This window comes from Falco cherrug, chromosome 3 (assembly GCF_023634085.1).
Source record: "Falco cherrug isolate bFalChe1 chromosome 3, bFalChe1.pri, whole genome shotgun sequence".
Taxonomy (NCBI): domain Eukaryota; kingdom Metazoa; phylum Chordata; class Aves; order Falconiformes; family Falconidae; genus Falco; species Falco cherrug.
This window is the reverse complement of record NC_073699.1, coordinates 116553095-116576321: the sequence shown is the minus strand read 5'-3', so window position 1 is coordinate 116576321 and position 23227 is coordinate 116553095. Positions and strand designations below refer to the sequence as shown.

Genomic DNA, 23227 nt, shown 5'->3' with positions numbered 1-23227 from the left:
CCAGCTGAAGAACGAGCTTCTCAATTAATCCTGGGTCTAAGGCATGCTGCTGAGCCTTTCTGCTCTGATCTCACAGGGCAAGGTAACTGCCCGCTTGCCAGAGCCGGTGACGGCGCTTCGGCACTGCATCCTGCACTCCGACTGTTTTCCTCTACGGGAAGTTAATTGGAAAGGACATCAAGAATCTGGCTTAACATTCTGATTCTCCTGAAACGATGGTTGGTGGTATGAAGGGTACTTACTAAGGGTGGGGAGAGACCTCAGTTGTTGCCAGCCCTGCCGCTCACTTTCTTTGCGGTTTTGGGCAAAGCGTTTAACCCCTCTGTGCTTTGAACTCTTTTTTTGAACTCTTTTTTTTTTTTTTTCTTTTTTTTTTTTTTTTTTCCCCCTGTTTAAAATGATGATAATGTGCAACCTTAAGAAAAACCCTTGAGAGCCTTGAGGGAAGGGCGTTGTCACAGTGCTGCCAAGTTCTGTAGTTGTTAGGAGAACGGATGTTTAACTTTACAATTTCAAACAAAACAAACCCCTCTTTGAATAAAGCATTGCATGTAGCTGCTGGGGTTTAGGCATTAATAATGTTTCAAGTCCTTGCAGACACTCCCTAGTTCATTGCGTTGTCAGAGGGATGAAACTGGTGTGTTTTGCAAAAGGAAGAGTAGTAAGAGGGGGAGTATCAAGAGGTGAGCCTCTGCCAGAGGTGAACAGTCAGAAACAAAAAGGAAGGGAGCAGCCAGATGCTCTTTGGTGCAGCTACACCTCAAGTGAGCAAGAGACGCAACGTAAGAACTTTCTTTGTAGTAAACAATGCAGTCGGCATGTAAAAGCAGAGTCGGAAAGGGTGGTTGCTGACATGAAGAAATACGAGCTGCTGCTTTATCTTTCAGAACTAACAAGGGCTTTGGAAGTGTCTGTTATGAAAGCACTGTTCCCCAGGAGAAAGACAATGAGGATTTCCGAGATGTGTCCTGTGACACGTAGCACCAGGAGAAGCCCTGTCAGTCTGATAAGGGATTGTGAGAGATCATCAGGTGGGAGAGAACTGAAATAATTCTGACCTTTTGGTATAGGAAAGCTCTTGCCCTTCATGGACTGTCCATGCAATTGTTGCAGCTTTGAGGATCTCTTCATTAACCTCTCAGATGTCCAAGCAGGCTAAAGGAACAGCTTCTGTCTCCTGGGATTTTGGCTCTTTGCTTTGCAGCTTCAAATTAGCTGATGAAAGGGGATTGAACAGTATCCAGGCTGCACGTGCTCCCATCGTAGTGAAATACAGAGAGAAATCTCCTGACAGATCCTGACAACAGGAGCCAGAGCAGCGAGAAAACAAGGAGCCACAGCAGCGAGAAAACAAACACACACTGTCTGGGGCTTTCAGGGGGTTTGTGTCTTCAGCCAACTGCAAGTTATCAGCCCCCTTTTCACCGTAATTCACAGGGACATGGGAATGTTTCGGTTACAGCAGCACTGCCAGGCAGTGCATGGCTGTGTGGCTCCGGGAGCTGGGGCAGTTCCTGCTCATAGCTGTGACTACACCAGCACGGGGTGAAGCAGCCCGTCTGCACTCTGCCAGAGCCTACAATTAAGCCTCTCAGGCCTGTTTAAATGATACTGAGGCACAGCTCCAGCGAGCAGGCTCTGCCTTCCGCTACCCTCATTTACGCTTGCTGCTGATCACTCAGTATCCCCTATTCGAGCGTTTCCCTCTGCAGAAGAAAGGTCAACGAGGAAGAGCAGAGTTCTTGGCTCGCACGTCTGCGACGCCGGGCTCTCCAGAGCGTGCGGTACTTGTGGGTCTTTACGACGTCTGCTGAAGGATGTCGGTGTCTGAGCCGCGGAGCAGGTCAGCGTCGGTAAGCTGTCTGTGGCAGAGCCTCTTGCTCACGGGAGGATGGGAACAGCAAGTGACAGAGGGACCCAGAGTTCACATATGAGTGCCTTTCAGCACCTGTGAATATCACCAGTTCCTTCCCAGACTGATGCTGGCAGGGTACAGGCCAGGCTTCCCGCAAAAGGTTGGTGGGGGTTTGCGCTGGGTTTTTTGTTTTAAGAGTCTAGTCAGCAGGAAAAAGGGCTAGAAATACATCTGAGCAGAGAGAAGCCTCCGAATCTCATAGCTAACTGAAGCTGAAGGCGCGAAGGTTGGCAGAACATAATTACCTAAACTGGAGTTCAGCCAGGACACTGGGGCTCACCCTCCTCCTCCAGCGAAAATGCCGTTGGATATTTGATCACTATGGTGGGTCCCACCACTTGGTTTTACGTATCTCCTGAAAGATGGAGTTGCTGGAGCAGGAACCTCACCCCCCCCGGCTTCTTCCTGGAGCTAAGACCATGTAGTAGCATCCACCGAACCTTTCCTAGCCACAGCTTGCAGCACCTGAATTTTCTCTGGCAATCCCTCTCCAGGTTTTGCCAGCTGAGAACCTGCTCCTCCACGTGTGGGATGTGGCAGAACCGCAGCCCAGAGGCAGCATGTCTGCAGGCTCTGCTCGCCGCTTTGTCCTTATCGCTGCTGTGGCAGGTGACCGCATCCTTGATCCGCTTCTCCCCTGCACGTTCCCGCATCCAGCCGAACCCCCTCGGAGCCTGCAGCGGGGAGGGAACGTGAGGCATGCAAGTCACCCCGTGCCTAAGGATTTTGCTGGTGCAGTTCTGCAAATTCCCTCTGTTTTGGCCACATCTAGACATGCCGGCACGGCGTGGTGAGGGAGGACAGCTTGTGTTTGGCAGTGCACGAAGAGGAAAGGCCTGGATTCATTGCTGTGACTGTGTAACAAGCCCTGCCTTGTTAGCTTCTGGGGTGATCAACAGGATTGGGGCTTCTCCGGCTGCCCTGCCGTCGCGTGGGGGGGGTGTCATTGCCACCTCTGTCAGCAAATGTGCCCCCGCTAGCTGGGCTGGCAGAGGGGGCATCCCATGGCTGTGTGCCCCTGCTTTGTCCCCATGGCCGGAACGCACCAGAAAAGTTCTTCCTTCTGATTCTTTGGCATAAATATTTCATGCGACCCAGGAACGTCCCAGCGGGGGCCGTGCTGTGCACTCTGAACGTGGGCCACGTGCGTGGAAGCGGTGTATTAATTATTATGAAACAGCTCAGAGAAACAAATGCAGGTTGCCATGGAAGCACCAGCAGCGACAATGTCACCTCATTTTTAAGATGCTTTCAATGTTCCAAACACAATTTCCCTTCTTTTTCCAAACAGACGATGACAAAATAGCCTGGTGGAGGGGAGATGAGGCTGCGGCCGTCGGCTCTGTAAAACTTGACTCCCCGTTATTACAGCCGAGGGATCAACTTCGTGCTGAAGCCCCAGGGAAGGGAGGAAGGAAGGGAGCAGGAGGTGGAGATGCTGACCCAGGAGGTGAAGGACAGCGCAGGCTGGAGATGGGGGGAGTAGGTTGTTCCTTCCCCATCCCCGGCTGTAGGGGCTGGGGGTCCGCAGGGCAGCCGGTCTGGTGTCTCCTGCTCCTTGGGAGGGTTGGGATGTGCCAGGAAAAGTTAAACATTCACAAGGGTTACAACAGGGACACAGGAATCTGTCTCTGAGGATTTGGATGGAATAAATTGAAACCTTGCATGAGAGAGGAAATGAGGCAAGTGGTAATGTTAAGAATTGATAATGCTGATTTAATGAATGCGAAAATTCAAATCATTGGAGAGGAATGAAAAAAAATACAATAGTAAATGCCTGGAAGCTGGGTTCTTCTTGCCCCTTTCAGTCATCTATGCAAAGCAAAACTGTGACCTTTTAACCCCCATCATTTTAACGAACCTTTTGTTTCCTGACTTGCCCCAGGAGCTTGTAGTTTTAGTGGATGTAGCCAGCACCAGCAAATCTAAAGGAATAATCAGTCGTGGCCAAGCCCTGCCCTCGGCTAGGCCCACCTGCGGGCTCCGCGCGGGCACTCGAAGGCAGCAGCGTTTCACTGTGCTGTGGTGCCCCCCGAGCGACGGCAGGTGGGCTCTGCCCCCTTGTCCCCCCCGCCTGAGCGTGTCACCTCGCAGAGGGGTCCCAGCGAGCTCAGGCAGCTGCCGTGGCACCGCTGCTGGGCACCAGCTGGTGGATGTACTGAGCCCTGAAATGGGGTGACCTACGCACCGGTGTCCTGCGCCCTTGGGGGTGTTGGTAGCAGAGATGCCACGTTTGTCCTGTTCTGGCTGCGCTTCTTCTGTGACAGCGTCTGCCTTTGGTTAGTCTCTCGCTTCACGTTTGTTCTCTTGCAATTACCCATTTCTTAATTCCGTCTCCCCTGCCTGGGTTTTTGGGGTTGTCTTTGCTGAAGTACCGTGCATGCTTAAAAACCTGCGCTGTTAGCCACCCAGGCAAGGCAAGAGCCTTGTGGATATTTCTGCAGTGCTCAGGGCATAAGTAGAAACAGATTTACCGGACACGTGCTGTTCAAAACTGGTGGAGAAAAAAAACCAAACACACATTAAAATTTCATAGATTCCTAATACCCGATATCCCTGCTCTGTGAAACCTTTCAGTGCGTGGATATCTGCTGCCTTAGAGGATCTCTACAGAGATCCCGATTGTTGATGCTGAGGGCAGCAAGGTACATTCAGGAGGGGTGGAATCATGGCTGGGGAGCTGGGGTCTGGCTCTCAGCCACCTCGTGCTCACACAAATGGGGTTGTGTCCCTGCATTTTTCACCCGGACCTGGAGAGGGGCTACGCCACCATTCATGCTTGGCCTTAAAATCTTTCTTGGATTAAAAAGGAATGCTGCAACTCACCGTGTGTTTGGAAAACTCACATATACTCAAATAGAGTTACAAAAAAATGCATTTTAACCAAGTAACCTCGTAATGTTTTTCAGCGACCTCGGATGACTACTTGCAGAAGGAAGACTGCAATATTCCAGCTGTTAAATCAAGTGATTGTGGATTTTGATTCTTTGTGGAAAGGCAGTGATATTTCCCTGCAGTAATAGCGTGAGCCAGAGCCAAGCCAGCGGGCAGCAGGCGGGCACAGATGAAAAGTAAGTACTCTCCTTAGATTCATTTTAATTCCCCCTGTTATCTTATGATAACTGCTAAATCATCAGCATCAAGAATAGCATTTGTGGTTATTAAAAGCATCCGTCAGTCCACTTAGCCACTGTAGCTGGTACTAACCCCAATCTGTCTGTTTTATGCTCCTGCTGTGTTGACTCTGCACCTCTGCGATGATAACAGGGATGGCTGATTTAAAGGGGAGGATGGAAGGCAGCAGCGGCTGTGCCAGAAAGCAGCGGAAGATGCGCAGAGACTTAGAAATCCTCTTTGTAAAGGAAAAAAAAAAAAAAAAAAGAATAGAAAATGGATTTCTCAAACGTTTAGCCCTGCCAGGCCTCTGCCCTCATCCAAAAGCGAGCTGTGATGCTGCTGGCTGGACTTCAGCTGCAAGCGCGTTGCATTCGCATCGGCGGCTGGCCTGTTTGCAGGGTGGTTTCGAGGAGTCCCTGGCCCGTGGGCTGGCGTATGTGGGAAGTGGGCTTCACAGCTGAGGTTTTGGTTGCCTGGTCTCTGCCTGGCAAACATGAGGCAGTGGGACCACAGCAGATTGTACACGAGTGAGGGAATATTGCCGCAGCTGTGCTCGTAGGAATCTGCTTCAAAAGATGATGGCCAGATGTCTGATACCTAAACCAGCCATGGGACTCTGGAGAAATCACCTGAAACCTGCTTGGCTCCAGCTCCACAGACCCAGCCCTTGACCATCACCCTTCCCTCGGGCCTTCCTCTCCCATCCACTCAGCTTCCCTCCCCAGGGAAGCTGCATTTCTGCTTCACTCCCAAATCCAATACCCAGTTTAGCACTGGTCCCATTCCTGAGGTGGGAGATGCTTCACCCCAGGCTCCTTGCAGGGAACAGCAGAGCAGGAGGAAGCCAGCAATGGTTTCATGTGGCCTCCTCCAGTAGAGGTGTAGAGCATCCTCACATCTCACCAGCTGCAGTGAGACCTAAAAGCTCCCAGCATCCCTTCGCAAGCAATTTTGATGCTTTGGCAGCTGGGCTTGGAGGTTTTGGGGTGAAATCCCTCCTCCCAGAGTGATGAAGATGGCAACCTCCTAGAGAGCAAATGTCAGCCTGAAGCTCAGGAAAGGGAGAAAACCACCCCCCGATGCATCAAAGGGGACACAGATGGTCAAAAATTGATGGAGAGCACAACTCGCTGGCAGTGCGCCTGTGGGCATTAATATGAAAGCAATTGTTCCACAGATGCACAGTTCTTCTGATGAACCAAGCTCTAGCAGCTAATGACAAGACAGGAGCCATTTAACAAAACAACAGGCAATACAGATTTGCCACTATATTTTTGATGGATTTTTTTTTTTTTTAATAATGAGGTTTGTGGGTTTTGTGTGTGTTTGGGTTTTTTTTTTTTATTTTTGTCTTTTTAAAAAAGCCTCCTTTCATGTGAGTTGATGAAAAGTCCCTGTGTTTCCTGTCCCTTCCATTCCAATCTTGCTGTCCGGCAGCTGCTGAGAAGTCCAGCTCAACGATGCCGTACACGTTTGCAGCACCAGCAGCGAGCTGTTCCTACCAGCCTGAGCAGTCAGTGCCTTTTCTGTCTGGTCCTCGGTCGCTGGCAGTGCCCGTGATGCTGTAATCCTGCCTGCTGCCCACGCCAAGCTGGACGCGGAGCAATGATCCGTGTGGGATCCGTGTGGGAAGCCAGCTCAGCACCGAGCTGCCGGCAGGGAGAGGCTTTGGGCTCACCCCAGCCAGGGGGGTGCTGTGGGCTGAGGGAAAACGGCCTGGAAGTCTGTACCCTGAACTCTTGCCGTTGTTAATTAACCGTGTAACCTCTCTCTTAGGCAGCCCTCTTCGTCGGTTCGTTTGTCTTGCTCCTCATTTGGCAGATGGAGAAGCTGAAGCGCGGAGGACCAACGTTCTGGCCAATTGTCATCCATCGAGTCCATCTGTAGAAGCCAAAACAAACCAAAGTTCCCCAAGCGCTGGACCAGCGCGCTGACCATGAGGTAACGCTGCTTCCATACTGTTCTCCCGATAAAGTTTGATTAAATCAAATTTCTCCCTTTGATTCCTCTTGAAGTGCTGGAGTGCTCCACTCAACTGATTCCTAAATGATTCCCCAACCCACCTCAAAACTCTGTGCCTCTTGCTCTGTGGCAGAGCAAAACATCTGATGTCCACGCAGTAATGTGACGCTGGCAGAGCTCCAGCGAGCCTACCTGGAGAGTGGGGTGGGGGATTTGACGCTCCTCCACCAAGAATGGGCAGCTGGGGCCGTACTGGTGGATCCCTGTGTCAGGCTAACTGGTGCTGAGAGCATCCTTGTGGAGGAAGGGCTGTTCTGGCCACAGCAACGCTCTAAATTTCTGCTTGCTCATACCAGACAGGGACCAAACATGGATTTCTCACTGGGCTGACGGTGGGCTTGAGGAGAAGCAAAATATCCCTTCTTGTGCCCTGCACAGCAGCTGAGGGTGTTTCTTCTAGCCTGGCACCCTTCACCCGCCTCCTGGAAACTGCGTACAGAGCGCTGTTCCTGAAACGCGCCGTGATGCAGAAGGAGACCAGGCTTCTCCGCACAATCCCTCTTCAGCAACTGGAGAAAATGAACAATGACAAAAGGTGCCCTTAAGGGTATTTGCTTCCCAGTGGAATGCACTTAAGGGCTCTGTGAAGCACACTGATGTTATTAAAAGGATGTGCGCGGGGGAGCGCTTGTCAGCCCTAAGTGAAATTGATAAAAAGATGTTTTATGCAACAGGCTGTATTTAAATCTAAGGGACAATTTAAGCTGCTTTGTGGGTAATAGCATCTCTTTGATTGAGAAGCCGTGTTTTAAATATGGAATTAGTGATAGTGAGCGTGTTGGTGACCCTGTTTTCAGGGAAGGCACTGTTACGCGTGTTGCAGTGAGCAATAGGACTTGAGGCACAGTGGAGTGATGTTAACCCTTCAGTGGCTTCATCCAATTAAGTACAAGCCCCTCTGCCCTTTCCTGGCACGTCAGAGGTCTGCGTTCGCTCCCTGACCGCTGTGTGGTGACTGCGCTCGGTCGGGAGCACCAGATTTGAGAGGAGAAGTACCAACGTCCAGCCACGGGCTTTGCAAGGGCTGGCAGTGGAGAGGCATCTACGCCAGCCTCATCTGAAACCCTCTCCTGGTTAATTGCCTTCTGCCGGTGCAAGATCAGCCTCTGTTGCAGACAGCTATCACATTCGTTATCGTTCCCTTTCCGAGCTGTCATCCAGCGTTACTGTTCCCCACCGCACTCACCCCAGACCTTGGTTGCTTTTCAGTGCTCCCTTGATGCAGTTTGGCATCTCTCTGGGCGAGGAGCGCTATCGCTGCCACCTTCCCCTATCGATATCCCTTTCGTGTGGTGCCCTCCTGCCTCGGAGCTCAACACCACCAAGCCAGTAATTAGCGTCACATTATAACTGAATTGTCAAAAGGAGCTTGTGTCAGAGCTGAGCGAGTCAGCAGGATTCCTCCTGTCTCCTTTGGTCTTTCGTCATCTTTTGAACATCTTTTCTTCATCGCTTTATCATTTATTAGTCATGATGGCACGTAAGGATTAGCTTGGGAGCCTTTTGCGGCAGGCACTGTATTTCCGTGCTCCTGCAGCACTGCGGGCAGCTACAAACCCGTACCGAGGGCTGCCGCTCGCATCGCTGCCCCAGCCCTGCTTGCAGCCTCTCTCCTCCTTCGGGCTGTGCGCTGGATCTCCAGCGGGACCCAGGGGATGTTTCCAGAGGAGCTTCAAGTGGCAGCAGACGTGTGTGCGTGTGGAGGGGGCTGTCCAGCCCAGCCAGGTAAGAACCAGCCGCTAAACCCACAGCGGGTACGTGGTGGCAAGCAGCTGAAGCGGTGCTAAAGGGGGTTTGAACAAGCTCTTGCTCCTCCCTGCTGCTGCCCCTCGGAGCTGCCCCGTCCTCCTCCGCCAGTCGCGTTTGTCCTGGGCTGTGCTGTGCGCCCCGGTCCTGCTTTCAGCACTGACCCTCAGCACCTGCCAGGAGGGTGCTGGGTGGTAGGAACCTCTGCACCTCTGCCAGGACAGCGCGGCCGCTCCTTCAGGCAGACAGCAGCGTGTACCAGCCTCTGGTGCAGCAGGAGGATGCTCAGAGCCTGGCGCAGCTGCTCAGCGCAGGAAAATGCAAACCACCTTCTCTGCCACTGCAACTCAACCTCTTGGCCGTGAATTTTGGGTTTCCCTTTTGGCAGCTTCACTAGAGAAATTGCAGATGAAGAGCTGCGTGGGGCTGGAGCAGGAGGAAAGGCCACGCTGCAGATCACCAGATCCTACTGAACACGCTCGCCTCTTGTCTTGCTGCTGTTTCCTACAGGATTAATGCAGAGAGCACGTAGAAAACGCCTTGGCAGAAATAAACATGTTTTCCATTCATCTGGGAATCCCAGCAATCTCTGTTGATGCTCCTGCTCATAGCCAAGCCACGAGCTTTCAAAACACCATTAGGACTCATTTTACAGTAGCATTTCCAAATAAAGGCGGCAGCTCTTACACAGCAGTTTGCAGGGCTGAGAGAGGAGGAAAAGCCGTGTGTTGTCTCGTTTGCAGGTGCGTTGACCTGTGGTGTTTTTTGTTTTCCCTGAGCCTGTTTTGCAGCAATGCTTCCATTCTCCTCTCCATCTCCCCACTCGGGGATGCTCTGCAATTCCCCGGAGAGATACTGTTGCTGTTCACCAGTAGCAGGATTGCAGGATGTGGAGGAGAAGAGCACCAGGACCCGTAAGGCAGGGAGACTTGGGCATCTGGCTGCAAAGATGGCTTGGGCACGGCTGCTTTGTGGGCCAGCAAAGTTTTCCACAAAGCAAGGCTCTTCCAGAAGTAAATGGACCAGGAAGCCAGCCTCATCCATGCTGACTGAGGGTGGATCTGTGGAAAGCAGCTGGGGAGGTTGAGATGCCCAAGGGCCAGAGCAAGAGTTGGGATCCAGGAGCTGCTTCCTGGGCCGGTGGCTGCCAGGCCAGGACAAGTCCCTTCAGTTCTCCTGCCTGCACAGGCGGGTGCTGAGTGCCCTGGGGGACACAGTCACTCCTAACGCAGCAGGAGAGGCTGGAGAAGCAGAGCTCCAGGAACCCGCCTACGCACCGCACATCGGCGGGGACCCCTCTGCTCAGTCCGGGGCTGGCTCTGGCAGGGCAGGTCTGCACGGCCCCTTCCCTCGCCGTTGGTTGCTGAGAATTTGAAGAAGTCCTCTTGGAGCTAGGATGGGCGCAGGGCTGTGGGAGCCTGTGGCACCCATGGGCCCCCTCCGCACAGCCCCCGCTTCGCGCACGGAGCAGCAATTCGGCAGTCAGTGACAGCAGCGTCACCCCAAAGGCCATGCGGGCAGGGGTTGGTGCGCAGAGGTGGTGGCATTTCTTCTGGTCCCACTCGCAAGCAGACAAGGCACTTCGCCCTGGCGATCGTGCATTCCCCCTGCCCACACATCCATCACCTGGTGCCCCTGCAAGCTTCCCAGTGGCTGTATTTCTTTCCCCGTTAAAATTAAACCTCCCAGCTGGATGTGCTTCAAAGCCATTCCTGTTCCCATGTTCACGGAGCTGCCTGTCCCCGCGCTCCCGTCCACCCAGCAAGGATTTGCTCGGGAGCAAGGGCCTCCCCTTGGCTGCCGCCTGCCGGAGGGGTGAGCTCTAACTCTCTGGAGGACAGGAGTGTGCGAAGAAGAATCAATATTTTATGAAGCCTTCCCAGCTGGCGGGTGGTCACAGCCTGGAGGGAGACACGCTGCCTGCCCCTCGGCTCCCTGGGGAGATGCTGTGACCCTCAGCAAGCGGAGCTGCCGCATTCGGAAACAACAGAGCGCTGCGTGACGTAGGCAGAAGGGAGCCAAGCGCCCCCGTCACCCCCAGCTGTCTCCGAGAGCGTGGACTGAACGGGAGAGACGTTTTTCTCCGAGATAGCGGGGAGCTGCTTGGATTTCCATCCAGCACCGGTAAAAGGAGCTCCCTCCTCCTGGATACAAAACCCACCAGGCCCCGGCCAGCCAGCCCCGTGCTCCCTCCCCGGGGTCGCTGGGGGAATGTCCCGGCGTGGCTCGGGGGGTCCCCACTGCTGGGGCCACCAGGGCATGGCTCAGGCTCAGCGCTTGTGCCGCTGCCGCTCGTGCCCTGGTTCCCCAGGGCTTGTGCCCCGCTGGCTCCAGCTAGTGCCGGGCCAGAGCCGACGTCCTGCTCTGGACCAGCTGGGCTCAGCCGCGCTGGTGAGCACAGGGAGCCGGGGGGGCGAGGGGATTTGGGGTCTCACTGCTCTGCCGGGCAGGGGTGGCACCAGCTGCTGGATCCAGACATGCCGGCACAGGCAGCGGCTCTGCACATCTTCCTCAGAACAACCCCCTCATCCCTGAGGATGCACCGTGCGGGCATTTGTGGTGGTCCTGAGCTCGGGTGCCTCTCGCTGCAGGGACTGTCCCGGCCCTGGTGTAGCCACTTACGCCGGAGCTGCCGGCTGGCCGGTGACCCCCTGCAGCCCAGGGCTGATGGCCAGGGAGAGGAGAGCCAGGGCACAGCTCCCACACCTCTCCCCTCCAGCTGGAGCCTCTGAGCACACAGCTGAGGACCTGCCACCAGCACCGTGCCGAATGTATTTCCCACATTACGCTGCATCCCCATTTACATGTGATTAATTGAAACCTCTTGTTGCTATGGGACTGACATCTCCCTGCCTCACCTTTGCTTTCACTTTTTTTGTTGTTTTTTGTTTGTTTTCCGGGTAATGCTCTTTGTTCTTTTATTTTCTGCTCAAATGTAGTGGAAAAACTAGTGCTGGAGGAGGGGGGTGGGAAGGGGGAGTTGGAGCTTGCAGTAGGAAAGAATGGACTTTTGTAAATACATAGGCAGCTTTTGCATAGGGTTCAGCAGAAATAACCTGCTTTCTGTGGGTCAGAAACCGAGGGGCTTCCCAGAAGAGAGGCAGCAGAGGGGACCTGATGTGCTGGGAGGTGGGTATGGGACTGGGGGGACCCAGAGCGTGCACCAGCCCATCCCTCTTGTGCTCCGCTGCATCCCCAAACCGCCGAGGCAGGCGGCCTGAGCGATGCGGGGAGCCAGCATTTGGCACCCGCCAGCCCCAGATTAAAGCTGCACGTCAAACCCCACGTTTGCTGTTGGGGTGGTCACACGCTTGTCACACGCTGTTGTTAGGAACTGTCCTGGAAGCAGCAGCAGCAGGGTTCAAGGCATGCGTTCGCTGCCCCAAACTGCTTACGGCGGGGCAGACCCTCCCTTCCCCGCAGGAGAGCGTAGGAAGGGACCCGCCGAGGAGAGCCTGTCCCTGGGGAGCTGGGATCTGCAGGACCTGTCCCAGGGCAGCGCATCCCCCAGGGCTGCAGGGAGCTGGGGTGAGCCCTGGGATGGGACTCGTGCAGGGTGGCCGCTGCCTTAGCGTGGTGGCGGAGCTGAAAGCAGCAGGGGGGACCAGTCTGGCTCCCCTGGGCGTTAGTAAAGCTCTTGCTGGTCTCCGTGCTGGAGGGGCGGGCCCGGGGGCTAGCTGTAGCCTTTGCCAGGGCAGAAGCAGAACAGGACCCGCTCCCCTGTGCCAGAGATGCTCATGAGGAGCACAGTAATCCCTGCCCCAGGGAGATAGCTGCTATAACATCGTCTGTCTTTGCTCAAGGGGAGTTATCTTTCATTTTTTAAGTTATTAACACAAAATTATCGATACCCATATTCTGGTTTGTTATACCTCCTAGCAGGGTTGAAAGCAGATAGATTTCCGAAGAAACAGAATTGATTCGGTACCGACGAGAGCAGAGCAACATTCAGCAGCGCTTCAGGGCATGAATCGATGCTCTCTGAGGCGCAGGAGGGGAAGGTGATGCAGGTACCGTCAGGAGCAGCTCAGGGGACGGGTGGACGTGTGCTCCTGCGGTACGGCCAGGAGAGCAGCAGCCGCGGGAAAAGGAGGCTGGATTCACCACAAACTGGTTTTGCAGATGCACCCAGCATGAAACAACCCGAAACCCAGTGTGCAGCCAGTTTAGCGAATTAAAGGTCAGAGGGGAGGGCTGGCATTGCCGCTCTGAATTCCTGAACAGTAGAAGCCACAGGACTTAATTCTCCTTTTCAGCCCGGCATCCAGGCTTAGCTTCAGTTTTTCCACTGCTACAGGATCCAACCCAATTCTTGATAAATTGCTCTAAGGGCCAATAATCCGCGTTCTTCAAAAACAAAACCAAAAAAAAGACCAGAACAACAAAAAAAACCCCACAATCTATTCTGGGTCAAATTTATCCAGCTTCATCCTTCAGTAACTGGATATGATCTTTGTCTCCCAGGTTGAAGAGCATCTTTTGGTCATGCTGCTGCTCCCTGTAGCGCTGTGCTGCAGGTCCAGGGTGGGTGGATTTATCGCCAGCTGCGTCCACAGGCTGTGCTTGAAGGTGCGAGAAGGGAGAATTGGGAAAATTATTTTGCTTTGCCATAAAAAAAAGAGGCCAGTAAAGGCCAAGACTGTTTCTCAGAAAAGGATTTGGTGACTTTTTAGAGCAGCCAGTGCCTGCCCTTCCCTTTGCGGTCAGCTGAGACCCGAGCAGCCAGCCTTGGGAGGGCCAAGCTCATCAGCCACGTGGCCAGATTCCAGTATTACTATTAAAAGCTCAAAACCCCAGAGTCAGCTTCTCTCCTGGGTCCAAAGATATGTATATGTATTAAAAAAAAAAAAAAAAAAAAAGCCAGATTTCTCTGCTTGCTGTCTGGATTTTTGAATTTCTTCCTATTTTCAACCACAAAAATCTAGAAACCTCACGTTTTAATGGAAGGGAAGACTTGTAATCTGATAACATAACCCCAGGGGCTGCATGTAAAACAGGGCTTGTAAGAACTGGCCGCTCCAAAAGCTACAAAGCACATCCAGAGCAAAACCAGGAATAAAATGTGACCCCTGTTCTCTGGATGTACTCATTGTAAAATGTTTATTTCTTTTTTTGAACTGGCTGGCATTTTCCAAACTGCTACAGCCCTGCCTGCCCCTTCTTCGTGGGAAGTCTTGAAGGATATTTTGTTGGGAAAGAAATTCCTGATGAAGCCTGGGTCTGGATGCTGGGTGCACCTCACCGGAGGCGATGGGCAGCGCATGCCAGCCTGGCAGAGACGTCCTGGCTGCAAGGAACAGTCTCGGCACACAAAGAAAACAACAGTCTGGATCGGAGGGTAAGGAGATTATAAGGATTAAACAAGACGGAGAGGGATGTTTACGATTATTATTAGCTTCAAAATCTGCCCAACCAGAGCGGCAAGGCACTGCCCATCTGTTGTTTGACGTCGACAAGACCTCGATGGGTTTATTCCTGTCTGCACCTTCAGTTTGATATTCTGGTACAACCTGAACGTAAAGCAATGCCAGCAACGGCCAAATGGGACAGCGGTGGTGCAGGGCTGGAGGTATTGAAGCTGGCTGCGGGGAGGCAGCTGGGGAAGAAAGGCCCTGCAAAAACCGCTTGGAGAGAGAGAAATAGCATCTTAACCGCTGCAGTGTAGCAGGAGAGAGGACAGAGACACTGCCGGGCAGAGACAAAAGGCAACACAGAGAGTTTTCTTAAGGAAACGCTGAGAAACGGTTATAATTAAGAACACATTAAATTGAGCTGAGTGGTAATATTACATGAGGCGGCCATGGCTTTTCACACAGTTCAAATTAACTCCCTTGGCATCACTGTTATAAATTCCCTTATCCACGTTTGCTCTAACCTGACAGAGAAATGTTGCTCAGGGCTGCCACACCAGCAAAGGACATGAGATGAGGGGGATGGAGAACCTGCCAGGAGCTTGCTTTAGGGGATGGGAAGCAGATGAAACCTTTTTCAAAGGAAATACATAAAAATCAAGGGATGGATTTTGCAGGCTCTTTCCCAAGAACTCCTCATCTCAACACTGGGGCTATTTCCTAGGTGCAGATTTGCCTCTGAGAGGGAAGGATGCTGAACCCAGAGCAGTTTTGAAGGGTTGTATGTGTGGAGCTGTGCAGAGGGGTGCGTGTCTAAACCATTCCTGAGACATGAATTCATCACTGTTCTTCAGCTCGTGATACTCCACTCTTTCAAAACGCGTAAACACATCCACGTGGACGCTGGGTGCGTTCGCCTCCCTGGGGCACGTGGCTGCTTCATCAGGGTGCCAGGCCCTAACAATTAATGCCATGGGGCACAACACCAACGGTGACAGCTGGCCTTTGGGGAGCAGAGCGTGGGCAGCCCAAAATCCCATCCAGTCCGGGAGGTACCTGCAAGCATCCTTCATCCCTGGGGCTGAAGAGGGGGAAAGGTTTCTGCTGGAAAGGATGGGGGACTTTCAGTGCCTGGATGGGTTTTTTGGATGCTTTTGTGGTTTTAAGCAGGGTAGTTCAAAGTGTTGGGTCAAAATAGAAATTTTTTGCTTTGTTTTGTTCCTGGTGAATAATTGGAAAGGTTTAAGGAGCTTAAATAGCCCTAAGAAAAGATGATTCTGAAATGACCGTTGTCTTTTTCTTTCTCCTGAAAGTCACCGAAAACCCGAGTGAACCTGGGTTGCATTTGGGAACTGGTTGGATGTTTTGGCTCAGCCTGACATGGAAACCTGCTCCTGGCGCGTTTGTAACCACAGGCTTGACAGGCAGAAGCGAAACAAGCAGTTCAAGTGACTCAGAAAAGATCACCTTGCAGGTAAGGGACAGAGCTGGAAACGTATCTCCCGTCTTCTCTCTCCCCTCTCTGCCAAGAGCTTTCTGTCTTTAATCAAACAAGTGAAAAGCTGTTTCTGTGGCAGGGCGATCATCAGCCGCGCTGCTGATGGCAGTGAGGTTTCACCACCCAGCAGGACCAGGGAGGAGAGATCCTTTCAGCTGCTGTAAATCGGCACAGCATCCCTTGCCGTGCCAGAGAACCACGCTGATTTACCTTGGCCTCACTGAGGTCCCTGGCAGGCACGTGCCGGGGGGTCACAGTCGGGCGGTCGGTGTCCCCGTCCCGCTGATGGATGTCCCAAGGGGAGGCAGCGGGTTTGCGGTGCCTGGCAGAGGGGCAGGGCTGGGGGTGGTGGCAGCTCCAGGGGCCCAATTTTAACCTGCCACCAGGTGCCGGTGAGAAGCCAAGCGATGTTGTGCAGCCTTTAATGTCGCAAAGCTCCGGTGGGATGGGGAGCAATTGCCTGGGGCTGGGACGCTGCCCTGGGGTCCTCTCCCTGGTGCACTCGGTGCGAGTGTCTTTAGCAGAGGAACAGGCAGAGCTGAACTGTGATCCCAGCGGGCAGAAAGTCTATCGGGGAATGAGGAGTAAACATCCTCCCAGGATAAGAAACAGGCAGCATGATAGTGGGCTCAGATGAGCGGTGGCTGATGGGGTTTGTTGCCCAGGAAAGCCCGGCACCATCCCTTCTCCCTGTTCCTCTGCAAAGCCCCGATCCACTTGTGGAAGAGGTCAGGGTATTGGATGGGGGGCTCAAAACCAGCAGTTCCAGGGGCTCAGGTTGTCAGCACGTGGATGCAAGATCCTGGAAAAAGGGTCTCCGTGTGAACTGAACTCTGGAGCCTTGGCAGGAGCAAGCCAGCTTCCCCCCGCGGGGCGCGGAGCGGTGCAGGGAGCTACCAGGGGGCTTTGAGGAGGGTTTAGGAAGGAGCATCTGTTAGGAGGAGGCATCCTGATATTGCAAAGTCTGTTTATTTTCTCAAATCAAATTGAAAATTCACAGCAACTTCCCCCAAGTTATGGAAGTAAATACTCGGAGCAGTTACACTCAGAAACACGCAACTAGCCAGAGCAAAAAGAAATATTTAGCTAAGGTCGGCCACAACTAATTACACGGGATGTACACATGACATAGTAAACCCTGAAATAAAGTCTCCAGCCCCTTTCCCACATATTGACTGCGCAAGATCCCATTTTGATGCTGAATTGCTTTGAAATTGCTCTGTCAAAAACTTCCTTGACATCAATATGCTCCCGCAAAACGTTTCAATCTCGGTGAAACAGCATTTCCCACTGGAAACCTCTTTAGTTTAAATATTTCCTTGTCGCTGCCGATGCTTCCTGGGTTCATGCCCTGCTTCCAGCTTTGTTCTCTTCTGCGACCAGCCTGTGACAAGGCTTAAATAAGTAATGATTTGTAAAGTGCTTTGATATCCTCTGATAAAAGATGCCCCAGAACACTGTGTATTACAGTACCATGATTTCTCTCCTTGTTTCTTCAGAACGCATTAAATGTGTGGGCACTCTGGTTATTTCCTCTAACGGTTGATATTTTACCCTGATGTATTTTTATCTTCGCTGTATTATATAACTAAGTTGTGTTGGTGTCAATCTGAAAGCTCCAGCGCTGTCAGTAAAACTAATCCAGTTTAACACAAGCCTAAGAGGAGGACTGAATTCCTTGTGAGAAAAAGCAGAATTAACCCAAATGAGTGAGTAAACTCCTCAAAGAGCGCCTGGTCCCGCTGTCCTTACATTGGGAAAATTAATGAGAATCAACACGAGCTAACTTTCACTCTCAGCTACATCCTCGGCATATGCCAGGGGAATTTGGACCCTGCCGTTTGCCTCCTAAAAGCTTTGAAGCTGGAGAAGTTGCACGAGGAATAACTCTTCCTCTCCACCCGTGTTAGAGCCGAGCAATCTTTGTGAAGGATAAATGTATTTTGGTGAAGAATAAATGCAGCATGAAAGAAGCCATTTCCCGGGGAACTAAACTATTTGTGAATTAGATGCTCATTTGGCAAATGGCTTTGGCCAAACAAATCGCCAAGAACAGAAAGCATGTGAGAAGGCGGGGGGGGGGGGGGGAGTTCCAAGCTGTGCCTCCGGAGCTGGGATGCACCCCTGGAGCTGGGATGCACCCCCAAAGCTGGGATGCACCCCCAAAGCTGGGGTGTGCCCCTGGATCTGGGATGCACCCACAAAGCTGGGATGTGCCCCCAAAGCTGGGATGCACCCCTGGAGCTGGGATGCACCCCCAAAGCTGGGATGCACCCCCAAAGCTGGGGTGCGCCCCTGGATCTGGGATGCACCCACAAAGCTGGGATGTGCCCCCAAAGCTGGGATGCGCCCCTGGAGCTGGGATGTGCCCCCAAAGCTGGGATGTGCCCCCAAAGCTGGGATGCACCCCCAAAGCTGGGGTGCGCCCCTGGATCTGGGATGCACCCACAAAGCTGGGATGTGCCCCCAAAGCTGGGATGCGCCCCTGGAGCTGGGATGTGCCCCCAAAGCTGGGATGTGCCCCCAAAGCTGGGATGTGCCCCCAAAGCTGGGATGCACCCCCGGAGCTGGGATGCGCCCCCAAAGCTGGGATGTGCCCCCAAAGCTGGGATGTGCCCCAAAGCTGGGATGTGCCCCCGGAGCTGGGATGCGCCCCCAAAGCTGGGATGTGCCCCCAAAGCTGGGATGCACCCCAAAGCTGGGATGTGCCCCCAAAGCTGGGATGCACCCCCGGAGCTGGGATGCGCCCCCGGAGCTGGGATGCGCCCCCAAAGCTGGGATGTGCCCCCAAAGCTGGGATGTGCCCCCAAAGCTGGGATGCACCCCAAAGCTGGGATGTGCCCCCAAAGCTGGGATGTGCCCCCAAAGCTGGGATGCACCCCCGGAGCTGGAATGCGCCCCCAAAGCTGGGATGTGCCCCCAAAGCTGGGATGCACCCCCGGAGCTGGGATGCGCCCCCAAAGCTGGAATGCGCCCCGGCGCTTTGGTCGAGAAGCAAAATGGGATGAAGCTCAGTGCCTGGCCCAGCTGCAAAGTCAACAGGAGAAGACAGAGACCCCTCCAAGGAGTCTCCACCAGGGTCTGGCTCACCCTCTGGAGATACCACTTTCTCCTTCACTACAGAGGGAGAGCAGATAATTAACTCCCACCAGCCTTCTGACTCCAGGCAGCAAAAATGAGCCGAGTCCTTCTGCGGTGGCTACAGACGCTGCTGCCGCTCGGTGTTTTTTGAGCCAAAGCCCTGGAGTGCTCCATGCTCCACGCCAGCTCCGCTCTTCGCAGCAGATCAGCATCTGCAGGGCTCAGATGGGCGACTGCTGGTGCCGGGAGCCGGGCGGCCCCTTCTGCCCCCTGTGCCGGTGGTCCACATGTGTGACAAGGGCTCATCGCAAACGCTGTGATGCCAGAGCAGCCCGCTGTGCCTGGCCGGGGCTGGGGGACAAGCACCCTTGCCCAGCACCCTGCAGGGGCCATGCTCAATCCCCTGGCACTTCAGCTGCCATCTGCTGAAAACTGGGGGAGCTCCCCGGGGGGACGCAGCATGCAGGAGCAGTGACCTGGAGATAAGCCATGTGGATGGGGAGGGACCGCTCCAGCCTCTCCCGAGGTGGCTCTCGGCCATTGAGATGGAGCTGGAAAGGATGCTCAGGACCCCTGTCGCCCCCACCGCTGCCTGCCTGCCCAGATTGCTTCCCAGCGCCCAAGGGCACGCTCGGCTCTCAGGGCTGTGCCGTGCCACCTGAAGGAAGCAGGGGACGAGGCGCTGGGTGTGCAAACACGGGCTTGCGGAGGGAAGACAAGCAAGTCCACAGGGGAACAAACCACAACCACACACTGGGAGCAAGCACGGCTTCCCATTTCCCTGAACAACAGCAGTGCTGATGTGGATTTTCCATCCCTCATCCCTCCCACCGCACTCAGCTCCCCAGCTGGGCTTCCTCCCCATCACGGGGGCCTTTCTTCCCTCCAGAGAAGGGGGACAGTGATGGGGTGTACAAGGCACCTGCTGCCTCCACCAGCGGCGCAGCAGGGTGGGAGGGCGCTTTCCTCCGGAGCTTCTGCCTCATCTACAATTTGCCGTCAGGGCAAAGCCCCAGAGCTCCTTCGGTGTCGGAATTTTTAAGACCGGTGCTGGCCACAGAGACCAGCTGGGCTGTGGGATTTCCAGCGCAAGACATTGTTCAGACCCAAAAGCGTGCAGAGCTCCAAAAAAAGAGTGATATTTACTTCTTGGTACCCAAGAGTCTGCAGAGCCAGGCTAATTATCATATGAAATTTGGTAAGAGGCATTAAGTCTTCTGCTTTCAGGTTTAAGCCAGCCTGTAATTACATGGGATTGGGAGATTTTCTGCACCACCCTCTGCAGTGCCTGGCACTGAGCATCCCTGGAAGCAAGATGCTGCGCAGGTGGTGCGCGTGCTGGAGCCCCGTCTCCGCAGCCCTCTCAAACGCAGCCCCAGTTTCCCGGGTGCATGCTCAGCTCACAGCCCTGGCCCGGCAGCCGCAGCTGATCGGGCACACTGACGAGGCTGACAGGCCTTGATTGCAATTAAGTTGTTGCTCCTCACCGCCCTGGGCCTGTTTTCCATTAGCACAGGCAGTTCAGTGCGCGCAGCCGTCAGCCTGATTTTATCGGTGATCCGGGCGAAAGCAGCCGGGCTATGGGGATGTGGGAATAGTTCAAGAGCGTGATAGAAAAGAGGTCACAAAAAATAGAAAATTCAGGTCATGGTGTTTGGGGGAAAAGCATGTGAGGATTGTGCTAGCAGTGGGCATAGTAATTAGTGTGTTAATTTGGCATTGCCGGGGCTGAGCCCACCTGCTGCTCCTCTGTGTAGGGGGGGTGTAAGGGAGGTGAGAGCAGCTGGGTCTTTGCTCTTTGTGCGTGGTTGTACGGAGCAGGGCGAGGAGCAGCACAAGGGATCTGGGAGGGGGAGAGCAAAAAAAGAAAACAACCAGGGGGCTCCTGGTTCTGGCCTGGATGCAGCTCCAGACTCCTTAAGGGTGCTTAAAACCCCTGCTTTGGGGGCAGCGGAAACTTCAGGATGGAAACGCAGCCCTGCTGGGACAGCACCCAGCTGCGCTAAAACGGGTGTTTCATGTCAGGCTTTGTTTCCCGTCTCCAGCTTGGTGCTGCTTTCCGAGCGGCGCTGATCCTGGGCATCCTGGCATCGAAGGGGATGCTGGAGGTGTCCCACCTGCAGCCTCTGGAGAGCCCTTTGCACGGGTGACACCACAACCGCGGTGACCGGTCCCCCGGGACCAAGCTGAGTCCGTCCGTCCCCTCGCTCAGCACCGGCTCCTGGCCAGATACCGGAACAGTCAGATACTTCTGCAATATTGGATACTATGCCTATTTATAATGCCCTTTCTCCATAGATCTCAAAGCATGCTAATTGACTCATTAACGAAGTGTTAATGACTCTGGCAATTTAAGTCCTAAGCATGCCTGTAAATTAGAAGTTTTCCTGAGTTAAGGTGATTCTCTGAGCTGGGAAACCTTTCCTGCAGAGTCCTGGGACACTGCGCGGCCAGACGAACGGGAGCGTTGGCGTTCCTGGAGGCAGGGGACAGGGGACATCCCCCCGGCCAGCTACTCACTTAATCAGGGCAACTCGCAACGTTGCAGCCAACAACTGCCAATGAGAGCACATTTGTAGTTGCTGGTGTTATTTTCTCCTTAATGAAATGTCAAAGGAAGGGAAAACAGCAGCAAATGTCAGCAATTGGTCTTGTATCACATAGACGGGTAGACGTGGGCCCTCTCAGCGAAGATGCCAATTTCTTAGGAGGCAAACCTCAGATGGATTTGACACAGCTACAGATTGCCATTATTGATCACCTTTTAACCAGCCCCAGATAGCCTCAATTGCTCTAAACACACTTTGCTATAAATACGAAGACAGGAGTGGATGAGGAAAGCCTCGGGAGCGTGCAGTGTCCCTGGCTGGGGGGGACGGCATGGCTCTGCGAACTTGGTTAAGCAAAGCAGGGAGCAAACACCCACCCACCCTCGTAGTAAAGCAGAATGACCATCACTGAACTGGGGCTGTGAGTGCGTTGTAGAGATTGCTCCAAAGAAATCGGCGATGGCTCACTCGGCTGGGGCCCCGCCAGAAGGGAAAACGCATCAGCGTTACAAAAAACTGCAGAAATGTCAGTGAAAAGCCGCGTTTATTTCATTGTGATTTGTGGATGTCAACAGCGTGGCGGGGAGGAGCAGCGGGGAGGGTCTCTCTGTGTCCTGGGTAGGAGAGATGCTGCTGGATGTGAGAAACGGCAGAGCTGAGCAGCCCCCCTGCTGCAACGCTGGAGATGCCAACCTGTATGATTCGGTGACGCCGCCGAGCTGGAAATAACCTGGGGAGAGAACACGTGGAAAGGGCCGATGGCTCGTCAGGAGAGATGACAATTAACGGGGAGATGGATGGGCGGCCACGGGCCGAGCACAGTGGCGCTGAGGAGGTCAGCTGTGCGGTGCTTGCAGCTGGCAGGAAAGCAGGGGTTCCAAAAAAATTGCTGCTTTGCCACGCTCAGGTGTAAATAAACAGGGTGGGCTTTGCTTGCCGGACCCCAGGATCCGTCCACCCGTGGGGGGAAAGATGGGGCTACCAGTGCCGTGCGGGGTGGTGATCTGAGCTCCCTGCTGGAGATGGCACTTCTGGGTTTGGGAATGGGAGAGGTTTACCATCACGGGGGTATTTTTACCATCACGGGGGTATTTTAAACTCAAATTACGCCTTTCCAGGCCGGCTGGGATGGCACAGCCATTTGAGACCTTGGTGTGAGGGCTCCTCTCTCCCAGGTTGTTGCCGTGGTCCTTTGCTCTCCGGCTTGAGCCGTGACACTTGATCGTGTCATCCTGCACGTTCTGCTGCTCTCGCGATGTAACAGCCGCCCGAGACAGCCCAGTCAGCAAAGCGAGGGGCAATCATGGGTGCTGGGATTCAGTGGGAAAGCCCAGCAGCTGGGTCTGGCACCCTTTGCAGTAACGCCCAGAGGCACAGGAATACACCCCGTGCGCCCTGGAAGGAGCTACAGAGGTGGGTAGCAGCTGTAGCAGGGAGGGATCAGAGCTGCAGGAACCTTCCGGATCTTTTCCCTGTCGGGCCGGTGGCCGGTGAGTGCCCTGGCAGAGGAAACACGGGGAAGAAAGCGGCGGAGCAGGACGCGAGCGCAGGAGCCGCTGCCCGAGTGACCCGGAGCACGGCGTGAGAGACGGGGCCAGCGGCGGTGCGAAACACAGAAACAGAAAAATAAATCACGGATGTGTCAGGTGGGTGGCTTTCTCAGGCTAGTTCATCAAGGAATTAATTGCGAAGGTGTCTGCCTGAACTCATCGGCTGTTGGCAAGCGGGAAGCTCTCCGGCAAGCGCAGGGAGCTGAGCGTCACCGGCGCTGGAGCGAAATGTTTGAGCTCGCCCTGAAAACCCCGAACGTCGCTCAGGTCTGAGCGTGTGCGGCTGCTCGGAGTTGCTGCACGGAGGTGGATCTGTGCTTATGCTGAAATTGGTTCCTAGCACGGCATTTTCCCAGGTTTTTTGTATTTGCGTGCTCCTGCCCTCGGAGAGCTGCTCT

The 23227-nt window shown here is 54.0% G+C and overlaps 1 long non-coding RNA gene across 1 annotated transcript; it reads left to right on the top strand.

Annotated features, from left to right (window-relative positions):
- The first annotated feature begins 362 nt into the window (after window positions 1-362).
- Window positions 363-17618, top strand: LOC106631536 (uncharacterized). The gene is made up of 6 exons (XR_008731326.1): window positions 363-3365; window positions 4825-4986; window positions 6809-6973; window positions 13265-14138; window positions 15465-15625; window positions 15729-17618. It is a non-coding gene; the product is annotated as an uncharacterized LOC106631536 (long non-coding RNA).
- Window positions 17619-23227: the final 5609 nt, after the last annotated feature.